Source organism: Apium graveolens, chromosome 3, assembly GCF_009905375.1.
Source record: "Apium graveolens cultivar Ventura chromosome 3, ASM990537v1, whole genome shotgun sequence".
Classification (NCBI taxonomy): Eukaryota; Viridiplantae; Streptophyta; class Magnoliopsida; order Apiales; family Apiaceae; genus Apium; species Apium graveolens.
The window spans coordinates 154,801,578-154,807,577 of NC_133649.1; positions in this window are offsets into that span (position 1 = coordinate 154,801,578).

The following is a 6,000-nucleotide window of genomic DNA, read 5'->3' on the forward strand; positions in this document are numbered from 1 at the left end:
TGCTAGTTATTTGTGAACCAGACCAGTGTACCAAACATCAGTATACAAGAAGGGAGTTTAATTTAATTACAGAAGAAGGTGTTGATACATTGAAGAATGGTTTGACAAGAGCCAAAATATTCTAAGTCATGACAGCTCTCTCTACCTGTCGCCACAGAAGCTGTAACCACAGAGAAACCGCTCTAAGGTAACTCTGTCGCCACAAAGTTTTGTCGCCACAGAGAAGGCACAAGTGACTCTGTCGCCACAGAGCTGTCGCCACAGAGAAGGCACAAGGGAAACTCTATCGCAATAGAGTTGTCGCCACAGAGAAGGCACAAGGGAAACTCTGTCGCCACAGAGCTGTCGCCACAGAGAAGACAAGTGACTCTGTTGCCACAGAGTTGTCGCCGCAGAGAAAGCACAGGGGATGTTGGTCGCCACAGAGCTCAGTCATCATAGAAATGTTATTCATTAATTTTATTGCATCAAATGAAAAGGATTTTGTGGACACAAGAGTGCCACCTGTCCAATGAATTTGAAGTCTACATAGAGAAGCAGAATAAATAACAAGATAGTATTATTATTGTTAGAAATTTTGTTCATCTTCTCTCTCATGAGAGCTGATGAAAATAAAAAAACAAAGAGATTACAGAGAAGCTCAGCACATTGATATCCGTTTAACTTCTCACCGGAGTAACGTTATAATGCCCGATTTATCTCTTGTATATTCATAGGGGCATTATAATCGTTACCCGGTAATTAAATCCTTAGACAAACAAAAGCTAGATCATTGTATAGGATTTGATTTGTAAATCTTTGTAGTAGCTAGAAACTTTGTTGTTCTTAGATTGTAGCCGGTTAATTTATTTACCGGAGTGTAGCAACACCCTCGAGGATTTATATACGAATATATATTTCCCCGAATATCTTGTGTTCCTCGTTTTTATCGTTCCAAACACTATTCCTCTCAAGAACACGAAACACTAACCGAGCACTAAATATTTTATCCGCTAAAGATTCGAGAGAATTTTTAATTTAGTGATTATCGTATTCAACCCCCCCCCTTTCTACGATAATTCGGGACCTAACAACTGGTATCAGAGCTGACTGATTGATACACAAATCAGGATCCTTAAATAGATTATTTTATTAATTTGATTTTACTTTAATTTATTTTATAAATTTGATTTAGTAAATTTATTTTATAAATTTAATTTAAATGAATTTATTATTTAAACTTGAATAAGTTTATTTTATGAATTCAATTTAAATAAATTTATTTTATTAATTTGACTTAAATAAAATTATTATTTAAATTTTAGTAAATAAAACTATTAATTTGAATTATCTTTCGGATGTAGCTGCCAGATTTGTTTGGGTATTTAGCTGCCATTTTTTATTCACTTGGCAGCTTCAGTTTCTGTACATTTGCTTGAAGTCACCTTAGCTAGTTGATATGTTGTTTGCACGAGAAACCAAAAAAAGTTACACCAGCCTCCTGGAAATATGTATTTTACACGCGTGGGTAGTTGCCAGTGAACGGGCTATTTTATCGCGCATGTTTCACACGCGCCTGGCGATAAATGGAGACACAGTTGAATTACAGTGTCACGCGCTGAATTGGCTAGCTGAGTTGCCATGTGCGGGAAAAAATCAACAGGTAACTCGAGACTTGATTTTGTCGCCACAGAGTCGCACGTCGCCATAGGCAGAGAAACAATGAAGTCGGCGCATTCAGTCAAAGGCGGCGCAGTTTTCTCCTCCTGTAGGTTTTGTTGTCGCCACAACCAGGAGACGAATTAAAAACTAAGGTAGCCTGTTGTTAACACCTGGTCACCATAGAAGTCAGGAGTCGCCACAGACATTTGTAACCCCAAAATTAATTATTTCTGATTTATTTATTTTTTCATAAAATTTAAAATTCTTAAATTTAAATTTTTCTTAAATAATAATTTACGTTTGATTTAATTTTTAAGAAAATTCGAAATTCTTGAAAATTAACTTTCTCATAAAATTATTTATTTTTTATTAATTTATTTTCTAAGAAAATTAAAAATACTGAAAATTTAAACTTTTCTTAAATATTAAATTAAGGGTACTCAAGGATTGGTAGACTCAGGATTCCTCCGGGCTTTTAAGGTGGATTTTAATCTTTTGAAGAAAACGAAGACCATGTGCTATTCAGACGAAAATTTTCCGAACACGGAAATTATAGATAATGGTTTTCTTACTCCAAGGGAATTGATTTCAAGACCTACAAACGAAAATTGTGGATCTTTCTCAAAGGCTTACTCCATAGGATACCACTGGGTTTTCAGATGCAGGGAATGAATGAAATTTTTACGGGTACAATTTTTCTCGGAGAATTTAAGATAACTCTATGATTCCAGATTATACAGTCACACAGTGGTTTGTACCAATGCTATATTTATCCGGGAATCAATGAGATCATACAAGCAGGAATTGCGGAGGTCAGAGGGAACAGGAACTGTGGAGGTCAGAGAGAACAGTGGGGACAAACAAACATCTCGGTTACATGCAGTATAGTTGGAACCTCAAGACAGAATGTAAGAGTTACTGATAGCTGAATCAGAAGAAGCTCAGGTAGAAGTACTTGAGGGACTGGACGTCAGGGCAGTGTTTCACTTGTCAGGGAAGTTTGGTCGCATCAGATTCACAAGGAGTACATAAGCTATATCCAAGGTTCAAGCCTATCTATTCTGAAGCAGGGTTTCTTACAGATTCAGTTCAAGAGGTGGTTACAGACTGAGGTTGGAACAGATACAATATTTGATAGCTACAGTTATGACAAGACATATGTGTCAAGTAACTATTAGGGGTTTTGCTACAACAGTACAAGAAGCTTGACAAACAAGGATAAGTAGGGATTCAGTTGAAGAGATGAGATAAAGGAGGAATGTTTTCTTAGGGAAGCAGCCAGTCAAAACTTATAGTGTACGGGAAAGAGTTGGGATGGATCAGATGACGAGAATCATGAATATCTTGCTTTCATAGCAATCTCTGAAGATGGTCCAACTCACATATCTCAGGTTTCAAATTCTTGAACCATTGAAATATTTTGTTCTCAATATTCAATGCATGATAAGATCTTAGTGTTTAAATGTTTAACACTCGCACAAGCATGATAGCATCACACATAGATAATGCTGAACTAGTTCACTGGATTATTTTTCTGGTAACTAGGATTGATTTTTACTTGTGCATGTTACTTTAGATGATCTTAAATATGTGTTTGAATATTTGTTGAACATGATTAATTGCTTTAGTGAGATAGATGTTTTCCAGCATATAAGACCTTTGTTTTTGATTATTCTCTGTATCCTATTATAATATGATTTGCTCATTTATTCTGAATTGTTTGTTAAGATGTATTAGTTTATTATTGGATTGAGATAGCTAGATGAGATTTATCAACATGATTGGACTAAATAGAATTAGTGATTTATTTGTTAATTATGTTTGTTCCATATCATGCCTATCTTGCTTAGTTCTTATGCGTAATGTTTCTGAATGAATGCCATGTATTCTCAATTCAATGATTTCTTATATTTATGCCATGAATGCATCTCTTAGTACTTGCATTAATTGTAGAAAAAGCATGGTTAGGAAGGATTACAATAGGGCAAAGACTGCTAGTCCTCCTTATGTAAGGTTGGAACCATTTTTCCCCTAGCCTAGAGACAAATTTTGTCAAGGGCAGTAAAATGGAGAAAATGGTCAGTCAAAGATAAGAATTAGCATGATAAGGTTGCAGCTGTTATTATCTTTGTTTATAATAAATATCTCTAATCCATCTGGACCCAAACTGATAAGTTGGGTACCAAGAACTGTTAATCCATTTGTGAGTGCAGGACATAACAGGTCAATTGATTCATATGCATACTTGGTAATTCATACTCAAGGCATCTGATCAAAGAAAGAGCCTCATAATCAAATATGACTGCCAAAAGCTATTCCATCAATAATCTTTGAAGATGACAACAAAGGTTTTCATTACGGGACAACCTATACATATAAAGGGATATCATCATGAATTAAACAATTGGTATCACTGATAACAACTAATCATTGGTGTCACTGATAACAATTGAAGCAACTTCCTTGCTGAAGAATCAAGGCACAAATCCTCTTATCAGACAGTTCTGCATTAAAGGACAAAAATGTCAATTCAATGAAGGATTAGTGTCTCATCTGAAGCAGGAAGATTGAGAAGCTTGCTCTGATTAAGAGTAAGTTAGAAGCTCTCACCCTTGAACATCAACACAAGGAACTCTTTTGTAAAAAGGGTTTAGTGAGAGGACTGCCTCATCTGGAATTTAGAAGATGATAAATGTGAGGCATATCAAAAAGGGAAGTTAAAGACAACATCATATCAAAATAGAGATATACCTTAGTGATAGTGGTTGACTACTCTTATTAAACAAAGTTGTTGTTCGTGCGTTCTCAAGACAAGACATCACAGATGGTGATTGATCATATCAGGAGATCAAAATGGAAGCAACTGTAGAGACATTTTCAGCACTGGGAGCTCCGTGTTAAAATGGAGTGGTACAAAGGAAGAACCAGAACTTGATTAAAGCTACAAGGAGAATATCAAGCTAATCAAGACTTTCTAAATACCAAAGGGCTGGAGCAGTCAATACAGTTTGTAACAAGTAAGATCAAGCCTTGATCGGGATGTATATATAAAGATCACTAATGAGTTAATGGCCAACAGAAGCAAATACTGGATAACCTCAAAGTGTTTGGAGAGAATGTTCTACAGTTAGGATATTTTCCATGGCTACTCAGTGGAGTCTACAACCTACAGGGCATTTGTGGTTGATCAACAGAAGATGATTGAAAGTCTAAGTGCACAGTTCAACAACTCAATGCTCCAAGCTGTTAAAGGAGAAATTAATGGTATTAATGATTCATATCCAAGCAGTGGAACGGCAGTGTATAATACAACTCATTAATTCAATGAAGCCAGTCAGCAAGGGTAAGGATTTTTAGGAAATCCCAGCAACAGCTTAGTGCGAGAAATAGAAGGATCAACTAGTCAGACACAACACCACATTGAAAATTCAGAGGACACAACAAGAACATATCTGCTGAGACAAAGGGTTTGATGTCAAGTCTATTCCCAGAGTCTAGTTCTTAAGTGATCCAGATGGTGGAGTAATGATTAGTAGGGCTACTGAGTATAGATGAGTATCTCTCTAGTTTTCTATCTAAGGAAGAAACTAAGAAAGTAACAGAAGCTCTGATAGATCTGGATTGATTGGGTGATTGTAAAGCAAGATGAACTCAATCAGTCAGCAAGTAGATTGTAGGGAAGCTGGTATCCAAACCAAATGACAAATTTGTAATTGGTACTAGGATAACCAGAAGTCAATATTGGATGACAATGGCATTGTTACGAGTGACAAGGCCAAACTGGATGCTAGGTTATTATCTGGAAGCAATATCTTACAGGAAGCACCGGTGACAAGACTTGAGGATATTATGACATATCAAGCACCTGATGCACATTCTACCTGGAATTGGACTCTGGTAAGTGTGTATAAGTGCACTCCTGGTTGGTGAGTCAAAAGAGAAAGTCAATGCAAAATAGTTCATGGACTTTGCAATAGCAGATCAATTGAACTCTGTATATCTCTTCTTCACAAGCTCATTTCAGTTGGTATGAACTAGTATATTACTCGAGCAATCGTCAAGGACATGGTATGGCACTCTAACTGAAGTTACAGTTAAATATGAACTAGTAGAGTCGTCATATTAATAACTCTATTATCACTAGATACAAACATAATGTTATATATGTGCTCTGATATAATGATAATGTTATATGTTGGTCTACTGACAAAAACTTGTGCAAGATTATTTGCTAAGTAATTGCAGAGTAGGTATGGAAGAGCATGTTGGATAGGTTACAATTCCTTTTGGAATTACTTCAAGCAAGCCATTAGGATAATTCTTTTAGGAGCTCAAGCAAGCCAAAAGAACAATTCTTTT